A 22740-nucleotide genomic window follows, 5' to 3' on the forward strand; every position below is an offset into this window, starting at 1 on the left:
GTTTGCATAATGTTCATAATTTATTTTATTTTCTCCTAGATATACCTTGAATTCTACATTATTTTATAATATTTAGGTTCATTAATGTGTCCTTTGTGATTGCATTCCATATAGAAACAGTTTGATTCCTTTTTTTCTAGGTCTTAATATTATTTTTCTTTGGGATAAAATGACAATGTTGTCTAGTTTGAAAAGTTTTGTAAAGTTTATGCTTTGTAAACGCCTTTCTGAGGTGAATATTTAATACACTGATGTCAACCTAAATTTAATTATATGAATTACGTGTATTGTTACAGTTGTAATTTTATAATCAACTTTTTAATAACTGTTTTTCATTTCTTGCATCTGAAGAATGAAACATATGGAATACTTCTCAAATTTTCATATTATCCTTGTGCAAGTGCCATGTTAATCTCTGCATTGTAATTTGAGTATTCATGCTGCTGAAGCATGTAGTATCCTCTAAATTTAAGTAGTTAATGATGCAATCTTTATACAAGCCTATATAGGCTTGGGTGCCTACTTGTAACAAGGAAACAGTAATGTTCCTAACAATGCTATCGATATTATTTCCCTAAAATTCTGTGAATAGTAGAAAAAATTATATTGATCAATCGATTGCTCACATTTGCAAATTTTTTGTCAATGACTATCTTAAGTCTTTTTATTTGGAATTTGATCATACTCTCAATTATTTATAGATAGGTCCAAAGGTGATGGCTTTTTCAAGTACTTATTTATCCAACTGTGTTAGCTATGTGGACCTAATGGATTCAAAGTAAGCGTTGCTTAAGAGCTACTTCTAAACTTCTTCAGCTGATATTTTCTCAAATGAGGTGTTACTGGCACAAATGTCTACCTGAGCCTTTACCCTTCTTCCATGTGGGAACAGACCAACCAGAAAATCATACCCTGACAGCATAGATTGTCTTACTAGAACAAAACTAATCTTGGTTACAAGGGATCATAGAGAGATGAACAGTTCAAACAGAACTGTTCAGACTAGAAGGTATTTTATCAAAATATAATTGTTTAATATACCTTCCATTTCAAAAGTAGCTAAAGCCAAGAAGGTGAAAAAATTGTTCATATGCATGATTACTTAATGTCCTGGCCTGTCTACCATCCAACCAGGCAGGAACTTACACTACTGCCTTTTTATCACCAAATATTTTCATAGTTGCAAGAGAAGTCCATATGTTTCTCCTTGTTATTAGGCATTAAATTGATACTCTTTTAATCACAGTGTTTCCTCTTGCCTCCATGCTGTAAATCTACAAACGATAAAGCTTTAGGTCTAACTTTATCAAACACTAAGGTAGAAATAATGGAATAATACTTTAAAACAGAGTTGCCTTTGATACAGTAACTACAACAGAACAATGCAAACCTGTGCCTTTTAATTATATTATATATAATTATGTATTTTATATTTATATGTGCTGATTTTATATTTCACACAGTAAAACTTACTAGAATTAGTTGATATTTTGGCAAATAAATTGATATTTATTTATTCTAGTAAATAGAATTGGAATATAAATAATTAGGTTTAAAATATATATTAGAATATAAAAAGTATCAATGCAATGTCTTTAGTATAAACTTGTGATACATTTTAACTTTTCTTGGTCTTCTGAATCCACATGATAAAAAAAAAAACAATGTTTTCCTCTAATCTATAATGCATTTTACTCTGCTGCTCTGTTTATTGTTTTAACTCTCTTGTCCCAAACTGTTTTTCTCCATATTTTGGAAGCATTCCTATTGATTATACCCAAATTTTGCTAAGATGTCTAAAAAAACATTATTCTTCTGCAGTCCCCATGGATCCTAGGATCCCAGGTCCCAGTTATCTGCATCATCAAATAACAGGGGCAAGACTTCTCACCAAGGCCCATGCAACATGTCAGCACATAGTAATTGAAGACCAATCTCAATTTCTCATTTCCTATATTTCAGGGCCCCAATTCCTTGAGATGCAGGAATTAGCAGTAAGCAATTGTGGAATGCAAGGCAACTTAAAATGAAGAATGAAATAAAATTTGAGAGAAAGTACAGTAATTAAAACATGCAACTTATAGATGACCAGCCCATATGAGTGAACAAGTTCACAAAGTGTCAAAAGATTATTTTTAATACCCCTCCCCTATGATTAATGAAAGATTTTATTCCAACATAAGTGGGCCAAAAAATAGTTCCTTGAAGGATAGATCCATAATTGGTCTACCAAAGCCCGGAAAACTTGACTTAGAGGTCAAATGTAATTCAGAAAAATATTTGAAGCACTAAGGGGTGCTTCAAAACACTGGGACTTCAGTACAACATGGTTCTGTGGTATAAAAATGTCACTCTCAAACCAATGATAATCTACATTTAATCTTCTGAAAGTGTATTCCTTTTCAAATAAACTTTTTAAAATCACATTCGTCAAAATGACATTTTACAAGTTGATGATACTTAGTGACATTACAAGTTTTTTAAGTGTAGGGAGCAAGTTACAATAGAGTTGAATTATTTACACAGCACTAATGCCAAACACGTTCAACCATTCATTAAAGTGTAGAAATAGTACCACCCACAATTTGTGTTTTTCAGTAAGGGCCTTCCAGAAATGTGTTAAATAGGTTAGCCTCCTAAATTTCAAACCCAAACGTGAGCTAATAAATTTCATCATTTAATAAGGTACACTTTAAAAAGTCACAAATAGTTGCCTTATCATATGTTATTTTATGTTTTCCTTCTGTCTAATATAGTAAGAAATATGACTTTAAGTCTTGAATATGGGTATTCATCAGAGATATGACAAACATAATATCTGTCTTCTATTTTTATCATATTCCTCTTTTGGAATAAATTTTAATTTTCTTCTTTTTCCAAAACTTATAGGCAGTAGAAAATATTATTCCATGTAAAATAAAAGAATCACACCATTGTACAAAGCCATTTATAAAAATTCGTAGTTAGGAATACATTCTAAGCCATTTTTTTAACTTTCTTTATGTCTAAAGATTAATCTTCCAAATGGATGAGAATAAAGTCTTGTTTAGGTGCTTCACCTCTCCAGTCTCCAGCAAATTGTTGCTGCAGATGAATCAATTATGGAAATATAAGCTGACATCAGTGCAAGAATATGCAGGATTGAAAGTCCATGGAATGCATATAAACCATTCAAAGTATTAATAGACAGTTTAACACAATGACTATCAGGAAGTTGAAACCAGAGAAGAATTATAGTAAAGACATAGAATGAATGAAAAATGAACAAGGGGCAAGTACAGCTAGAATATTCAATGTACACACATGATAAAGGAAGTGGAAAATTGGAAATAAATCTTGGAGAATGGGTTGGTTGAGAATGATGGAAGGAGTGACTCAGATCTAGGAGCGTTGGACAATTAGATGGATATATTTAATTGTAAAACAATTGCACAACCTTTTAAAATTCAGTTAAAAAACACAAGAAACAAAAAACAGAAAAATCACAACCAAACAGCAATCTCCAGAGAGTATGAATATGACCTCTCAAAATTTTAATCAATTAATGAAGGGCAGTCTTGGGAAAAGCAAACAAAACTGTTCAAAGAGAGAAGTTTGGGATAGGGGAGAATTTTGAACAGAATTAAATAGATTGTCTAAGGTTATAAATCACCTACATCTGCTGCAAATAGTATCTTTCTTCTACGAGTTTTCTGTCTGAACTGAATAATCCAGTTCTGAGACACATTTGGTAGCTTGTGAGGTTAGTGTGGAAGAAACAAGATCATGAACCCATTACTCCGCTGGAGAGAAAACAATACTCTATATTTTCTCTAATATCTCTTCACTACTCTTTCTTCATACTTTTAAGTCAATTGATTTTGAATTATATTTTTCCTTCTTTCTTCTGGCAAAGTAATTCATTAAATATTATTTGCCATTTTCTTCTTTCATGCTGTTTAATTGGCCATTGATATTTAATGAGTCCATTAAATATCCCTCTTGCATTTGTTTGCCATGAAACAACATTTATGTTAATGAGGAGAAATCTAATGTAAAACTTTGTCTCCAGAATACAGCCCTAGAAGCTGTGATCACAAATATTCAGCTATTTTTTTTCTTTTACCTTAAAAGACTTCTTGTGTCTAAAGTGCCCACAAAAATAAGTACTCCATCACTTGTTGGTTCAATCAGAATTGTCTAAGCTCAAAAATATATTTTCCTAACAAGATGCTTATAGGAAACAAAAAACACTGCACTTTTATCTTCTCTCTTAAGATTCTCCTTAGATACCATATCAGGAACAGTGAAGTTATTCTAGGCAAAATTATTTCAATAGATTATTTTTCTCTTGGTCTTGAATTTGTTCACCAAGATGTCTGGAGGACAATAGAGTTAAATGACCCATACCTTGGAAGACAGTGTCTGTTACAAAAGGACAATGCTTTTATGTCCTATTTCTATGTCCTCCTTTTAGCTCTTGCCGGAGTTCCAATTAATCACAGCTTCTTGGCTTCATGTCTAGTGAAGCTGAAGGACTATATGGGCTCCACCACTGTTAAATCTTCATTATTTCTCTTTTAAAACTCTTTAAGTTGCCTCATTTGGACGTGGAATTTATTTTCATGTCTTCATTCAATCAGTTCTGCATTGTAGTGAGCCAAATAGGCTCTGTAAACTCACTTTAGGGAGTAAAAATACTAACACAATTTATATCAAAAAGTTTTGGCCTCCCTTCACTGCTGAATACAATATGCTTAGCTAAGTCTTCTAACAAAACTTTTTTTATTAACTTTTCCATTTGCTCAATTCTTTTCTGAACTTTTTGGCATATGTAATAACAGAAGTATTCACTATCTCATATTAATAAGGATATTACTTTTGTGAGCCATTTAGAAATGTGAAATCAGGGCTGGGAAGGTGGCTCAGTGGTAGAGTGCTTGCCTTGCATGCATGAGGCCCTGGGTTCGATTCCTCAGCACCACATAAGCAAAAAGAAAAAAGCCAGAAGTGGCGCTGTGGCTCAAGTGGTAGAGCGCTAGCCTTGAGCTGAAGAGCTGAGGGAAAGCGCCCAGGCCCAGAGTTCAGGCCCCACGACTGGACCAAAAAAAAAAAAAAAAAAAAAAAAAAAAAAAAAAAAAAAGAAATGTGAAATCATTGGTTTGAAGTATCCAATCAGATTTTTTTCTGTGTTTCACTGCTTCACACCCAAAGACATTGTGGAAAGTGTTATAAACAAAAATGTGTAATCCCAACACCTTCTTTCATTGTGAAGGGCACTTTCTCCCTAAATTGTTTGACTCAAATTATCTTTTTCAGAGAATTGCTCTTTGGTAATTAAAGGTAAATTCACAAATTTTGATGCCTTATTTTTTAAGAACTTTGAATTTAAATTCCAATACAACCTTGTGTCAAACAGTGAAAATATATTTCCTGGGTAAGGATAATTCCAAGGGACCCTACAGGATTTACAGGTTTGTTTGTTTAGTGTGAAAAAGAGCCATCTTCATCCACATTGTTCCCTCTCTACTAAGTCTCATTGGATTTCTTTGCATGAAAACTATTCTTCCAGGCAATTTAAATTTTTGTAATAGGCTAAGTTGTTAAAATTTTGAACAATTAAAATTTACCTGTCATAACTTTAAAACTCTTGAAAATCCTTTATCAGAACCGTGAATTCACCAATCCTAATTCCACCATAACCATCAAAAAGTTAACATGTTATTTTCATGATATATTATCCATGCAGCTATTATATTCCAGTGGCTTTGTTATGCATATATATAACCATATTAGCTGATGCTAAGCAAAATTAATTCCAAGATATGGAACCAGATTTTTTTCATTTGTGGTTGTTGTTTTTGATGAACTATGTGATTTCTGTTTTCTTTGGGTTTTCCCCCTATGGTTTATCCTTCCGGTATATCATTTTGTATTGTATAAACATTTACCTTAATTAGCGAAGGGAAGAGGAAAAGCATAATGGTGAGACAAAGGACAAAAGGCAAACCAATGCAATAGCAATACTCACAAGACAATATATTGGAAATGTACATTACAACTTGTGAGGGATGAAGGGATGAAGGAAAACTATGAGAAAATGAGAGAAGGTTAACAAATTTGAAAAGTTATGATTTAATACCTTACAATTACTGTAACCCCACTGTACATCACTTTGATAATAAAATTGAAAAATAAGCTGCATAAAATATAATTTCACTGTATTGGCACAGGAAATAATATTCTTTATGTAGTAATATTTTAAAAATCAATACTATTTGGCATCTAATTTGAATTAATTACCCCTTATTTATCAGAGGGTGATCAACTTGAATGTTATCCAACTAGACAATATTTTCACAATATACTTGCCAAAATTTTCAAAAAAGAATAAATTTAGTACTTTCTCATTCTAAAACAGAAAACTGTTTAATGCTATGGAAACCCATAACTTTTAATAGTAAGTAAGTTGTTAAGAGGACAGAATATATGTGTTCTTCAAAATTCCTATGACTAATAACTACTCATTTTTAAATTCTTAACATTTCTGAGAGATTCCAAACAGTACCTGTTTGCATGTTATATAATTCTGCAATAGGTGTAGTTTCCAATGGGGTGTTACAGACTGAGAAGTCAACAGAAAAATAGCCACATTCTGGTAGAGGATAAAACTATGAAGCATATGTAATAATTAATTCTTCAAGAGTAAGCTATGGTTTATCAGATTAAGCTATTATTTCTATGACCATCAATCCCAAGATTTATGCCATAAAGTCATCCTAGCCCAACAGTTTCCAACTTTTAAGGGGCACCTTAAAATTCCTTAATTCACATCATGAATACCTTATCTCTATTTTGAAAAAATACTACACCTCTGCTAATGTGACGCCCTCCTTATTCTGAAAAGAACACTATAATACATTGAGCTGCATCATTTTTCCTCCGCTAGTATTCTTGAGATCAGAACACTTGCAAATATTTTTTATATTTATACTTTTTTAACTATCATAGATATTCAGGATGCTAAGATAAAAAAATATGTTTCAAAGCCCACCCAGGCAGGAAGATTTCTTAGAATCTTATCTCCAAAAAAATTCTCCACAAAAGCCAGACTCAAGTGGCACTGAGGTTGAAGTGGTAGGGCACGAGACTTGAGCATCAACACGCTCAGAGACACTGTCCAGGCCAAGAGTTCAAGCTCTAGGATCAACCAATAAAACAAAAACAAAATTGAAAACAAACCCCAAACCTAGCATTTTTCTCCATGTATACAGAGGCCCGTAAATAAGGAAATGACTTCCTGTGTTACATATAGGTAGAAGAAAGAAGATGTCACACAATTACTCTCTTCATACCATATTAAACCAAATCCTTAATAAATTGGTTTTTCTAAATGTATAAATTAATGTCATCCATTTTTTGGCAACTCTGTCTAGATTATTCACATTAACATAGTGTACATGAACTGTGGGAATTATCTATTAACTATGTTCTAATTATAACTCTCTTGAAAGAATATCTAGACAAATAGAATGCCAGAATCATTGTGAATTTTTCAATTAATCCCTCTACTTAAAAATAATTTTGTAGTATACTATAGAATATGAAATTACAAACAAAACCAAAAAATATATTTTAAATCTAAATTCTAATTTAACAAGGTCTACAAAGTCCTACATTAGATGAACTTTGCTATTTCTCCAGATTTAAGCTTTTGTAATACTTCAACATTAATTTGGAATCCAACAGAATGAGGCTTACTTACTTTTGCAAATTTTTGGATGGGAATCATGAGCTATTTTTCATCTAGGAATGTTCTGTAATGATGAGAGCATTTAAAACACAAGTGAGGATATATATGAGTTGCATTCAATAGGAAACTTGACTTCTCAAATCATAATGACAAAATTAGCCCAAACTTCCAACTGTGTATTCCATTTTTGTTGTTTGGTTTGTTTTACTGAGACAAAATTATTCTACCTGGTCCAGGGAAGGTACCGTTATGTAATTCCACTCTCTATTCTCCTGTTTGAGTGCTATAATTCCAAGCTTGTAGCACTTTGCCCTGCCATAGTTTGTTTATTTAATCTAGAAACAGACTAGCAATTCTGAACTTCTCCTATGATCTTATCCACTAGACTGAATGCTCAGACTGTTTATGTACTATTTTCAAAGATGTTTTAACATTTGACACAGGATATGAACATTTTCAGATGCACCTGCAGGGTTCCCTGACTCATTCTACCATGGATCTTATAATAATAATGATTACTTGACTCTCTTACTATCTCTGTCCCTACCTATGTAATATTCTCAAATTCTGGGGGAAAGATCACTTGAAGGCTTTCTAATATTTAAAATTATCATTTGATTCTAATCTTACTCAGGACTTATTTTCTATTGTTTTCTAACTTTTCTACATATTCTAAGAGTTGTTTCATTTGTGTCTTTTTGTGTGCACCTATAAGTGCCTCTGTGTGTATGTGTATGTTCGAATGTATGTATGCAAAAACCTAAAGCTCTTATTCAGCAATGTTGCTCTTGACTGGTATTCCAGCTTTTGGCTGATTAATTATAGGTAGTGTCTCAAAGCCTATGCTGTCCAAGCTAAATGCAAATTGAACTTCCCAGACTCCTTTACATTCTTAGGTTTTATTTTTCCAGGAGTATCAACTTTTAAACTTCAAACACTTTTGTGAGTGTAAAGTCTAACGGGTAGCCCAGATTTTTAACTCAAGAATTCATATAAAGATAGATGAACATATACATTACATATCCTGAGTGTACACTGTTAGAAATGTGATCCTAAACCAAGTTGTTGTGAAATCTGAGGATTGGGGTTTAAAGCCAGCACGGGTAGGAAAGTCCTGGAGACTCTTTTCTCCAATAATTACTAGAAAATTGGAAGTGGCACTGTGGCTCAAGTGGAAGAGCACTAGCCTTGAGCTGAAGAGCTGAGGGACAGCAACCTGTCCTATATTTCAAGGGCCACAAACAACAAAAACAACAACAAAAAGAATATAAGAAAAGGAAAGAATAAGAAATGTGATCTTAGCCACCAGGTTCATTGCTGGTATAATTCCTGTTCTCTCAAGATGGATTCTTTTTTTCCAGTTACATCTACTCTCCTATATCTGACTTGCATTGGAAACAGAATCATTCTTCCATTCTCCTTTTTGCACATTTACGTGATTAGCAAGCATAATTTAGAAAGGCAGTGGCCTCATGCTTCATGTTCCACATAGGAGTAATGCTTTCTCTATATTATTCCCATAAATCTACATATTGGATTTGGCTTTATTTTTCAATATTTTATTTATTTATTTATTTATTTATTTATTTATTTATTTTTCTATATTTTATTGAACACTTGTACATAAACACAGAACTTCTTTTTCTCCTATAGTTGCTATTGTTTCTCTTACTCTTAACTCATGTACACTTGGGAAATTAATGTACAGCACATAGACTCACAAAAATGATCTGAGAACCTTCTTCCCATTTAAAATTCATCTTAATTGACAGAACACATAGGAAGTTTGAACAAAATGTTCTCATGGATAATGTATTTATAAGCAATTTAAATTTCATTTCTCTTTACTAAGTTGTCTCTGAAACACGTGTTACCTCATGGCCAAAAGTATCCTTGTGCTATTTCAATGAAGCCAGAAAACATTCATTTATTTCTGGAACAGCACCATAGATTGTTACTGGAAGTAAGTGGAAGTAACTGTTACTGGATGTGGAAACTGATCCTAGGAGAGGAATTGAATATAGTGAAATGACAAATTCAAGTTAACTATTGCTTTCCTTTTTACTATATAAGAAAAGGATCCTAGGCTGGAAGGAAACTCTGTCCCTGACTTTTGTGAGTGTGTCCTTTACTCATATAAAACTTGTCTGTGAACTTCTGGTTGAGAGTATAAGGAAACAATATGTCATTTGAAGGCCAGTATAGAACAAAAGGAAGTCACTTTATTTTAAAAATGTTCTATTGAAAAGAAGCAAAGATATGGAGGTTTTGAAGTGTCTTATGGATGGATGTTTCACTCCTGAGATGATTCTCTTGTTGCAGGAATCAGTTATCAATTCATTTAGTCTGGTCTTGAGTTTTCCATAGCAATAACAATTCCCAAAAAAGCAGGATCCAGTGAGTATGATCAGCAAAAGCAGCCTATTTTCGGACCACCACTATTTTAAAGAGAGTCCGAAAGAAATACCCAGGGTTTGTTTTGTTTCCTTGTTTATTTAGTTTGTGCTGTTTCTGGGGCTTGAACTTAGAGACTGGCCCCTGTCCCTGAACAGTTGTCTTTCTTTCCAAAGTGGCCCAAACCAATACTCCGATGCTTGAGCCAAACCTCCACTTCTGGCTTTTTTGGTGTTTAATTACAGATAAGTGTTTGACAGACTCTCTTGCCTGGGTTGGCTTTGAACTAAGACAGTAAGAAATCTAAGTGACCTCAACTGTATGTACTTCTCTTTTGAACCAAGAAATATTAGATGAAGTTTATTATAAAGTTACTATTTGACAATTTTTAAAAAAGAGAATATGTTTAGCAAAGAAGCCATAACAAATAACTCAGCAAAAGTAGGTGCACTACTAAATCATTTGGGAAGATTACTATTGACTTCATCATTCCTTTGAGGGAAACTTAAAGCCATATTTGTAATTTTTTGTTGGTTGTGATTATTGAATATTGATCCTGGGCATTGTCTCTCAGCTTTTCAGCACAAATTGAGCACTCTACCTCTTTAGCTACAGCACCACTTCCGAGTTTCTGGAGTTAATTGAAGGTAAGTGTTTCATGGACTTTCCTGACCAGGCTGGCTTTGAACCACAATCCTCTGGTCCAAACCTCCTCAGTAGCTAGGATTACAGACATGAACCACCAACACCCGGCTCATATTTGCATTTATGTGCACTTAATGTCACTATGTAGACAAAGAATGTAAATCTGAACCAAATGATGTGACATTGAAGCTTGTCAGAATGATTGAGTTAGCAATAAATATGTCCTCCTTTCCCATTTTGTTACATTAATGACCCATGAGCCATGGGACTCTTACATTAGCATCCTCTTTCATCTTTGTAGGTGTATTTAGTATCAGAAAATGTTCACAGAGAAATATAGAAAGACAGATTTTTAGAAAGCAAAGTAGATCAGGTATGAAAGAACAGCATAGAAGGAGGTACATTTATCACACAGAGATTAAGAACTAGCCTAGGAGATTTTGAATGTTAAAGGGCAATGAGGAATAAGCCTAGCTGATAACTAGTTCTTCAATATCCAAAAATGGTTTCCTAGAACGGTTTCTGCTATACCTTAGTTACTATCATTTTTTCTTTCCATCTGGAGTTATTCCTTCTCTTCTGTCACAACTGTTAATTAGCCTCTGCCCTTTTGGTGCGATGACTTGCCAAAAGAGTTTCCAAATCTCACTTAGACTGTTGTTGTTGTTGTTGCTGTTGTTGTTTTGGCAGTCCTCGAGCTAAAACTCAGCCCTTGGGAATTATTCCTCAGATTTTTTTTTTCCTCAAGGCTAACCATCCACCATTTGAGGCACAGGACCACTTCCAGTGTTTCCTTTTCAATTTATGTGGTACTGAGGAATTGAACCCAGGGTTTCATGCATGCTAGGCAATCACCATACCATGAAGCCACATTCCCAGAACCCTAAATGACTTTCTTAAGATGGCATTACATTTTCATTCTGTAACTATGTATCATAATTTTAACCAGAAATTTTTGCTAGAAAAGAACATTGAACACAGTACTGAGTCCAGTAAGGCTAGTTGGGCAATGGATTACTGTCACAGTGTAGGCAGGGCACAGAGGGATTTACCTCTTGGAGCTGGTACAACAGAGTGAGCAAGACAGAGCCTGACCCACAGTCTACCTCCAGAATGAGAGGGCCACCTTGGTTCCAACCATATGGGGATGCTGGGCCACCTCCTCCAGCACCCATTGAATCAGTTCCTGAGAGAGAAAGAGAAAGAAAGTAGGTCAGAATTACACTTAAGCCAGGTGCCGGTGGCTCAGGCCTATAATCCTAAGTACAATGGAGGCTGAGATATGAAGATCGTGGTTTATAGCCAGCCCGGCAGGAACATCTGTGAAACTCTTATCTCCAAAAACCACCAGAAAACTGGAAGTGGTGCTGTGACGCAAGTGGTAGAATACTAGCTTTGAGCTGAGGAGCTTGGGGAGCTGCCCCAGGCCCAAAGTTCAAGCCCCATGACTGAAAAGAAGTGGACTTCCCACCACAAGAAGTGGACTGAATAGCGCCCATTGTCCTAAGGAGCATGGCAGAGAAGTCAGGCCGAGCTTCCTGTCAGCTAGGAGTCATTAGTAGGTCACCTGGCTTCTCTGTGCCTCAGTTTCCCCAGCTTCAAAAGTGAACAAAATGAAGGATCCTGTTACGCATGGGGATAGGGTAATAAAGAGAGCCATGTTTTGTTTCATAATCCTATACCTGTTTCACCATTAATAACACACACCATCTGAGATCTTTCTGGGAATCTTCCTCTCATATGGTCACAGAATTGCCAAGAAAAGGATCAGATGGCCCCTCCCTCTGTGCCTGTCCCTGTTCCAGATATCCCTCTGTATTAATCCTTTGTTTCCTCAACTGTACCATGAGGAGATTGAAGTCCAATGGTTGAGGCCCAACCCAGAGCTTCACCTCTGGTCAAGAATCGGCTGCTGTGGACTTTGTTTGGGACAATCCATCTAAACTAATGACTGAGCGTGGTGCTACATGTCTACCATCCCAACTACAGAAGACCGGGCCTGGTGGCTCATGCCTGTCACAGATAGGAGGACCATGATCCAGCCCAGCATGAGCATATATTACTTCTCCATCTCAGAAATGCCCAAGACAGAAATGCTTGACTCGCATGGTAGAAGACCTGACTGGCAAGCCTAAGGTCTTAAGGTCTAACCCTAAAATACCAAAAAGAACCAGAATCCCAGTGCCAGAGGCTCATGCCTATAATCCTAGATACTCAGGAGGCTGAGATATGAAGATCACAGCTCAAGATTTAAGATAGGGTTGGCCTCGCCCATCAGACATCATGATGAGAAGACCCAGAGTCTGACCTATGATGTTGCACTCCATACTAGCAGAACTCGTATCCTTACTAAGTGTTGGTCATGGTCTCTGTCCCCTTGGGAAGCCATCCCCTGCAGGCCAGACTCCCAGGTCCTCCAAATATCCCACTGCCACCAATCAGGCTCAAGGGAGTACCCAGCCCCATTGCACACAGATCCCTTGTTCTTGTAATTTAACAGTGCTGGGTCCCCTTCAAGCCTCTCACCTTTCCAGGCCCCCAGACCTCAGCTGTGAAGCCCATACCTGCCTCAAAGATAGCAGGTAGAAGTTACCAAAGCATTCTGCCTCCTTGTTACAACCCAATTCTACACACACACACACACACACACACACACACACACACACACACACACACATCCAGACCGGTGACAGAAGACTCATCCATGCAGCACCTGCAATTTGCCAACTGATCACTCACCTGAGCACAGTCAGGCTGTACAAGGAAAAAGATTATCTCTCTCTCTCTCTGTCTCTCTTTGTTTCTCTCTATGTGTTTCTCTGTCTTCAGGGGAAACGTTGACCGAACACAGAACACAAGAGCTCACACAGGAAGGGTGTCTATATTCTGCATCCAACACCTCCAATCCCCAGAAAAAAAGAAAAAGACCCCAGAAGGCAGGTGTAGACATGCTCCTCCCTACCTCTGACTAAAGCCACCAGGTTTTCACCAGGGAGAGGAGGGGTGAAGATGTGCGGCAGTGTGGCTCCCACTACTCCAGGCCAAGGGATCTGTGGCGCCCACTCCTCACCCAACCATATATCTCCTGGTTTCCTGGGACACTAGCCTCTGGGGATGGGGGTGAGATCCTCGGGTCAACACCCACCCCTACCCCTGGGGCACATTTGTGGCATGGCGTAGGCCAGACTGTGGGGCACAGGGGAGGCGCGGGTCCAGGTCAGAGAGGAGGTGATATGGGGTGCAGGGTGCAGGGATGTGTGGCAGCCACTCACATGTGTTGCTGGCAGAAGCTGTTGGGAGCTGCTACAGGTGGGGCAAGCAGCAATGGCAGAGGCATGACACACGCTCAGGCCCTGAGCAGAGGACAGGGGAGCCAGGACCAGGTCAGGGCAGCAAGCTGGCTCGTGGCACACCCTTGCACCATTGCCTGAGGAAACCATGGGTCTGAGCCCACAGCACCAGGTTTGAAATGCTGCTCCATGGGGAAGGGGGGGAGGGGGCCAGAGTTCAGGCAGGCAAATGATGGGCCTGAGGAAGCCCTTTCCTCCTAGGCCTCGAGTATTTTACTCAGCCACCTCTACCTTTCTCAACTGCTGGTAGTGGTGTCAACAAACAGAGGGAATCATGGTGCTACTGGTCGGCATGGAATGTGGGTGTGGCCACCATTCTTGTATCCCATTGGTCAGAAAGAACCATGAAACAATGGGGGTGTGGCTGGAATCGTGTGATGCAGGCAGAATGGGAGGAGTCAAAATGACGCAGCCCATTTCCCAGGGAACTCTGTCCATGCCAGTTGGGCACAAGAGGGTGACCTGCTTTAGCCGAATGGCTGCACAGATTGTTGTCTATGTCTGTTTGTTCCCAGACCTTGAACTCAGGATCTGGGCACAATCTGTGAGTTGCTTTTGATCAAAGCTAGCTCTCTACCACTGGATCCACATGGCTTTACTTCTGGCTTTGTTGGCACTAGTTCAACAGGAGTCTCAAGGGCTTTCCTGTCTAGGGTGACTTTGACCATGATCCTCCTTTCACAACCTTGTAAGTTTTAAGGAAGACTGCTGAGAGCCACTGATGCCTGGCTAATCATTGGTTTTGCTGATGTTCTTGGACAGACCTGTGAGTTCCCTATCCTCAGGTTGAAGTGGTAGGAGCTGGAGCCCACAGTTTGAATCCTGGTCCTACCACCAACAAATGGCAGGAGATCCTATGAAACTCATTCCTATTCATATGACTACCAAAGGAATGTGATGTATATCATGATTAAATGGGCAGTACTTGAATGATTTGAGGATAAAACTATACGCAATTACATTATAGGACACTGGTCGATATTAATTAATACTTTATGAAGCATTTAAACAATCACATTCATTAAATGGAGGCCAAATGAAATACCTATGAATTGGGCATCACATAGCATGGAGATGCTATTTTTTCTCCTGCTAGGACTGGAATTTGAACTGGTGGCCTAGGTATCCCTGCTGTTGCACTGTGTAGAAAGGGGAAACTTGTCGCTACCGCCTCGACCACCAAGGAAGACGCGACACCGAACTCCTCTCTGCAGTTTATTCAGGACCTTTGAGCAATCTTCTGACCCAACCCCGGGGAGAATTCCCCACAGCCTTAAGTACCCGCTGGGTAGCCAACCCTGATACACCACGTGGGAACCACCAATAGGTTCAGGTGCACGGAAGCAAGCCAGATTCTTTGCCTTAGCCATATAAGGAGTTGTTTACCACAGAGAGCACTCGCCATCGGGAAGGCGGAGGGCGGAAGCCAGCACCATCTTCCAGGTGCGGCCTCTCGCAGCTCTCTACAGTTCCCCCTTTTTTGTTTAAAGAACACAGATGAGAACAGAGGTCTGATCCCTGTTGTGCAATGCAAGGACTGCATACAAGCCTTCTCCCAGAGGGTACCTTCTCTAGGGATGATTCAGCCTGTCCATTGATTCGTTTTTCACAAGGACGGGAAAAGGCGACTCGAACCCGTGTGCAATCAAACATGCTCTCCTCGAGGGCAAAACTCATGCTTCTCGACTGCAATACTTTGGCATTGCAATCTGTGTTCATTGTTTTAGGGTGGCAAGCCATGCTTGGGGGGACTGACCTGCTCCAATGGTTGTAAAGGCTTGGATAATCATGGCTGCACTGCGACACTGAGAACCTCTAATTTGGCAAATGCACCACAGACATATCAAGGAGGCTAACACCAGGAGGCCTGTCAGGGCTCCCAAAGCCGCCCACTCCTTAAGATGATTCATAGCAGTGGAGATCCATGAAGATAACCCCTCCGCCAATCCGGCATCCACTCGTGTCGAGTTCACCGTGACGATGGCAACCCTGAGCTGTTCCATCAGGCTGTCGAACTCCCCAGTTCAATTACCTAAAAGATAACTAAACAACTGTTTAGACAAATTTGCAGTGTTTTTTGAATAGGTTTTTTCCTGGGCCTGAACTCTGGGCCTGGCACTGTCCCTCAGCTCTTCAGCTCAAGGCTAGCGCTCTACCACTTGAGCCACAGCGTCACTTCTGGCTTTTTCTTTTTGCTTATGTGGTGCTGAGGAATCAAACCCAGGGCCTCAGGCAGGCAAGGCAAGCGCTCTACCACTGAGCCACCTTCTCAGCCCCTTCTGGGTTAATTGCACCACAGCAGCAACTAATCCAGCATTAGTTAGTGGTCCGCCCAGCTCTGTGCAAACTTTCATCCATGCTTCTAGTCCCTTATTCTTATATAGGGTTATGGCAGCTCTGCATTCCTTAGTGCATTGCTCATAAACAAGCTGTTTAATTAATGGCATGGCTGCGTCTGGGTCACCAAAAATTCTGCCAGCGGCCTCGACCATATGGGCAACAAAGTCCGAAAACGGCTCCATAGAGCCCTGCAGGATTATGGTGAGATTGCCAATCATCTCGCCTTTATTTGGTAAGGCCTTCCATGCCTTTATGCCAATTTTATTGATTTCTTCATAAACTTGAACCGGGTAGCCTATCTGCTGATTGGCAAATCTCCCCTGTCCAAGCAGCATATCTCTGTCCCAAGCTGGGTTTCCCGCAGCCTGATTGGCCGCAGCCTCTTCACTAGCAAATTCAATCAAAAAGACCTTCCAATCTAAATACTGACCTGGGCTCAAACAAGCTCGTGCGAGCCCACTCCAATCACCGGGTGTCATGCAGTGTCTGTTTAGGGCCTTCACCTGGGCCACAGTAAAGGAGGCCATGATTCTGTATGTCCGCACAGACTCAGCTAAAGATTTTATAACCTTAAAATCTAAGGGTTCATGATACCACTGTCCCTGTGGATCCTGAAATATTGGACAGGCTAGATGTAACTCGGTTCTGACCGCTTTCCACATGCCTGGGCTGAAAGAACAGCTGGGGCTGCCACTTCCGCGGTCCTCCACATAAAGCAGAGGGGCCGAGGTTGCGGCACAGCACATGAAAGGCGTGCCCTCCTCTTTCTTATCTTTGTTTTTTCTATTTGTTGTATGAGTGATTGTAGTTCCTCTAAATCTGTAGACTCAGAGGTCTCTAGTTCAGCAAGATCGGGATATAACCCCCCCCCTGCTCTCCTCCTTTTCGCTGTCTGCCCTTTCCGATCTTTCTTCCTGAAGCATTTCTAGGGCGGTCTGACCATTCTCTACCGCCTCACTGCAACGCTGGTCCTCAAGACAGCCTCTTATCAGTTTCCATATTGGTCTCACTCCGCTCTTAAGTGTTCCTTGTTCAGAGGCAAAATCTAGGTCCCTCCCTAGTTTCTCCCAAGAGGCCACCGTGAGGCTTCCGGAGACAGCGAACCATGGGGCAACGATGTCACATTCATCCAAAAATCTCTCTAAAGTACTCTTTTTTATTTTTAACTTTTTTGAGTGCAGTAGCTCATTGAGAGCCAAAAAAATTGGGAGCGAAGAAGAAGCAGCCATGTTTTAAACATTTAAAGCTGGTAAACAAACTTTTACTTTTACTTTTGGCTACTCTATTGACTAGCCCCGGGATCTCACTCTCTATCTACAGAGAAGAGCAAAAAATCCCCCCCCCCCCCCCGCTCTTGTCGCTTACCTGGGAACTTACCCGTGCACCACCCTGAGGGCAGAGAGTTCTGAGTCCTCATTGGGGTTATGGCTGAGTCCCCGTACGGACCACCACGTGTCGCTACTGCCTCGACCACCAAGGGAGACACGACACCGAACTCTTCTCTCTGCAGTTTATTCAGGACCTTTGAGCAATCTTCTGTCCCCAACCCTGGGGAGAATTCCCCACAGCCTTAAGTACCCGCTGGGTAACCAACCCTGATACGCCACGTGAGAACCACCAATAGGTTCAGGTGCACGGAAGCAAGCCAGATTCTTTGCCTTAGCCATATAAGGAGTTGTTAACCACAGAGAGCACTCGCCATCGGGAAGGCAGAGGGCGAAAACTGGCGCCATCTTCCAGGTGCGGCCTCTCGCAGCTCTCTACAGAAACTTGCCTCCTTGAATTCAAGAAATTCAAAGTCTCTTCCTTAGTCCTGAAATCGATGCCCACCACTAGAAAACATCCTATTTTTGTACATTTTAAATATATGATTTATATTTATATACATATGTTGATTCTATATTGCATTCAGTGTAGTTATTTATTTTATTTTTTGTTTTATTCATGTATTGACTTCTCATTTTATTGACTATTATGACTCATAGAACAGTGATTACATTGATTACATAGGATATAGGTTTGCATATGTATTGCACATCCTTCCTGACACCCAGGACTTTCACAGGAAAGGAAAACGTGTCAGCATCAACTTCTTACTACATGATTCATTTTTTGGGAGTGCTGGCATCTGAACTCACAGCCTACAAGGTCCAATTCATGAATGGGTGAGTCTCAGCCTGGCATCCTGTGGCAAATTGAGCTGACAGACAGTTCTGAGTACCTGAGATCGAGTCCCAGCGGTTGACAAAATAAGAAGAGATTGACATCCAGATGGTAGTACACTAATAAATATATATCTTTATAGAGTGCCAGAGATGTCTATACATTATTTGGTTATATAGACTACATTCCTACCAATTCTTGGGTATTTATAATGCCTCCATATAATTAATGTTATTGTTTTCATTCTTAACAAACTATTAAGTAAATCAATCAATATCCTGAAATTATTACATTCTGTAAGTAATAGTATTATTTTAATGCTTCATAAATATTAAATAAAATCAGTCTTCTGAAATGATGCTGTCTAATTTTATAGGAGCATCATTCACCATCAACTCATTCAACTGTGACATTGATAATATTACCTTGTTATTCCCATGGATGGGAACGAGTCTCTTAGTATCTCCTGCCATTGATTGGTGTCAGGACTAGGATTGAAATCAAGGCCTACATTGCCACGTGGACCTATGACTTCCTCAATAGTCTGACAACCTTCAGCAATGCAAGGTGAAGTACCCTTTGCAACAGTGTCATTCAGACTCAGGAGGGTCACCGTGCAAAGGAAGAAAACATAAAAAGGCCATCTCGCTGCATTTTTTCTGTACATTTTTGCCACACAAGGCTTGGGGGTCTAGGATCTCAGGATCTACTGTATGTTCAGTGGCTGCACCCCAGCATAGGGTGTCGAAGCTGAGGCAGAGTTACCACAACCTGAGTTCAAACCCCCTACTGAGCAAAAAATAATTAAAAGAAATTAGCTCCCTGGCTTGCAATTCACCCCATTTATTCTGCCAGGCTTTGGATTTGAACTCAAGTTCTGGGTAAATCTGCAGCACTGTGTTAGAAGGGCAAGCTCACCGTACTTGAAGATAAGAAAATCAGGCCTGTACTCTAAGCCAAAATTCAAGCCCCAGCCTTGGAAAACATACTATTTATATACATTGAAAATGCAGGGTTTGTACTTACCTATGGATGTTCAGTCCATACACGTTTGGTGTGGTTGTTCCTTGTACTTTTTGTTTTATTCATTTATTTACCATTGATTTTACTATGATGACACCCATTCCCTTTATTATATTGATGACATCCTATCACATGGAATCTAAATTTGTAGACATGTTCTCCATCATGCCTTACACCCAGGGCTCTCAGAGAAAAGGAAAAAAGTTTCACACTGGGTTTCTTACTGCATGATCCAATTGTTGGTAGTGCTGGGATCTGAACTCAGGGCCTAGCAGGACCAATTGGTGAATTGTTCAAAGTGACCACACCAGCCTGTGAGCAACAAAGGAGTTAGGCCATTCCCAGGATCTGACATTGATCCCCAGTGTGGGTCACGATAGTCATAAATTAATAATCAAAACATAGGATCAATATTTACATATATGTTTGGACAGCATCTTGCCTTTGGAGTACTTTTTCTCCTCATTTTCTTTCTTATGTAAGTATTGTGTATTTTACTGAGTAAGGTAACAAATATAACAGTGCTTACATGGAAGACAACCTATTGCCCTGGCTATAGGGTTTCCTATGCATTCTCCATCCAAGCTGTGACTCAGGACTCTCACAGGACAGGAAAATAGGTGAATCGATGGGCTTCTCACATCAGGATTCATCTTTTGGCAGTGTTGGGATTTGAACTCAGAGCCTATCAGGCCCAATTGGGGAAAGTGTCAAGGTGAGGACACCAGCTTGTGAGCAACAAAGCAGATAGGCCCTTCCCAAGACCTGACATCAAGTCCCAGGGAGGTCCAGATAGTCATGAATTCATAATTTAAACATAGCGTCTATATTTACATACATGTGTGGACAGCATCTTGCATTCAGTGCACTTCTTAATTTGTGTCGAATTCATGGAATTATTGTGCATGTTACTGAGTATGGTGACAGGTATAACTATGCGGACATGGATGACAACCTGTTCCCATATTTATAGGGTGGCCTATACATTCTACATCCTAGTGGAAGCTCAGGACTTTCACAGGAGAGGAAAACATGTTCAACGACTGGCTTCTGACAACAGAATGAATCTTTTGTCAGTGTTTGGATTTGAACTGAGGTCTGGGTAGCTCTGTTGCACTTTAGGGGAAGGAAAATCTCACCATCCTTGAAGACTACAATGTCAGGCCTGGTCCAGGGCCTGATTTGAAGCCCCAGCACAGGACAAAATAACAAGCCTGCCTTTTTAAAACATAGGATCTCTCTTTACCTACAAGTGTGGTATGCATCTTGCATTCAGTGTAGTTATTCTTTTTATTTTGTTTCTTATTCATGGATGTATTGTGTATTTTATTGAGTATGGTGATAGATATAACTATGCTGACATGGATAACAACCCATTCGAATGGTTATAGAGTTGTCTATATAGAATTCTCCATCCTCGTTGAGACCCAGTACTTTCATTGGACAGGAAAACAGGTGGATCGATTGGCTTCTCATATCAAGGTAAATCATTTGGCAGTGTTGGGATTTGAACTCAAGGCCTAGCAGGCTCAATTGGTGAATGGGTCATGGTGAACACACCAGCCTGTGAGGCACTAAGGAGGGAGGCCATTCCTAGGACCTGAGATGAAGCTCTTGTTGGGGCCAATATAGTCATAAATTCATCATTTAAACAGAAGATCTATATTTCCATACATGGATGGGCAGCATCTTGCATTCGGTGTAGTCATTCTTTTATTTTGTGTCTTATTCATTGATGTGTTGTGTATTTTCTTGACTATAGGATAACAGATATAACTGTGGTGACCTGGATGACAAACTATTCCCATGAGTATAGAGTTTCGTATACATTCTCCATCCTAGCTGAGACCCAGGACTTTCACAGCACAGGAAAACTGGTGCAATGACTGGCTTCTCACATCAGGGTGAATTTTGGCAGTGCTGGGATTTGAACTTTGGGCCTAGGAGGCCCAACTGCCCAATGGGTCCACGTGATCACAACAGACTGTGAGCCACTAAGGAGCTGGTTGGTTCTCAGGAACAGAGATCGAGCACCAGGGGGCGGCACAATTGTCCTGAATGCATCATTTAAACATGGGATATATATTCAAAGCTATGTGTGGACTGCACTGTGCATTTAGCATTTAGTGTAGTTATTCTATTCTGTATGCTATTCATGGATGTATTGTGTATTTTCTTCAGTATATGATGACAGGTATAACTGGTCTCACATGATAACAACCTATTTCCGTGGCCACAGGGTGGCCCCTGCATTCTCCATCCTAGCTGAGACCCAGGACTTGCACAGGAAAGGAACACAGGTGCAACAATTTGCTTCTGACATCAGGATGAATCTTTTGGCACTGCTGGGATCTCAACTCGGGGACCAGCAGACCCAATTGACGAATGGGTCCATGTGAGCACAGCAGTCTGTGAGCCACTAAGGAGTAAGGCCGTTCCCAGGACCTGAGATGGACCCCCAGGAGAGGGTGTGGGGGAAGGGCACACAGCAGTCATCCATTCATAAGTTGAAGGTAGTATGCAAATAAGTACACAATTGTATAGAGTAGGAGAGATGATAACCTGTGATGGAATCCAATCTACCATGTGTCTACTGATTTTTGGATCTTTCCAGATGCCTTCATTTCATGACTGTGATGTATTGTCATGCTTAATCAACACTGCTTTACAAATAAGTGATACCCCATGAGTCTTGCCTATCATTTCCTAGTCATATCATGCATTAACTACTTATTCGATGATATCAATCGCATTCCATGACTTTTCCTGTATCTCAGGATTTTCTGCCATTGCTTTCTCATGGAGGTGGGCTGAATTCAAGCCTCAGTCATGGAAAACATACTCCGTATATACATTTTAAAGATAGGATTTATACTTCCATACAGATGGTCAGTAGATACCGTGTTTGGTGTGGTAGGATTTATACTTCTATACAGATGTTCAGTCCACATTACGTTTAGTGTGGTCATTCATTTTATTTCTTTTTTATTCATTTATTTACGATTTATTTCATTGACTTTCATGACACCTATACCATTTATTACATTGTTTACATCATATCACATACCATCTAGATTTGTAGATGTTTTCTCC

General features: G+C 39.4%; 1 pseudogene; it reads right to left on the reverse strand.

Moving 5' to 3' along the window:
* Positions 1–355: 355 nt before the first annotated feature.
* Positions 356–452, reverse strand: LOC138827398 (U6 spliceosomal RNA; annotated as a pseudogene).
* Between the last annotated feature and the right edge of the window lie 22288 nt (positions 453–22740).

The sequence above is a fragment of the Dipodomys merriami genome, unplaced genomic scaffold (genome assembly GCF_024711535.1).
Source record: "Dipodomys merriami isolate MVZ:Mamm:240054 unplaced genomic scaffold, mDipMer1.0.p SCAF_155, whole genome shotgun sequence".
Classification (NCBI taxonomy): Eukaryota; Metazoa; Chordata; class Mammalia; order Rodentia; family Heteromyidae; genus Dipodomys; species Dipodomys merriami.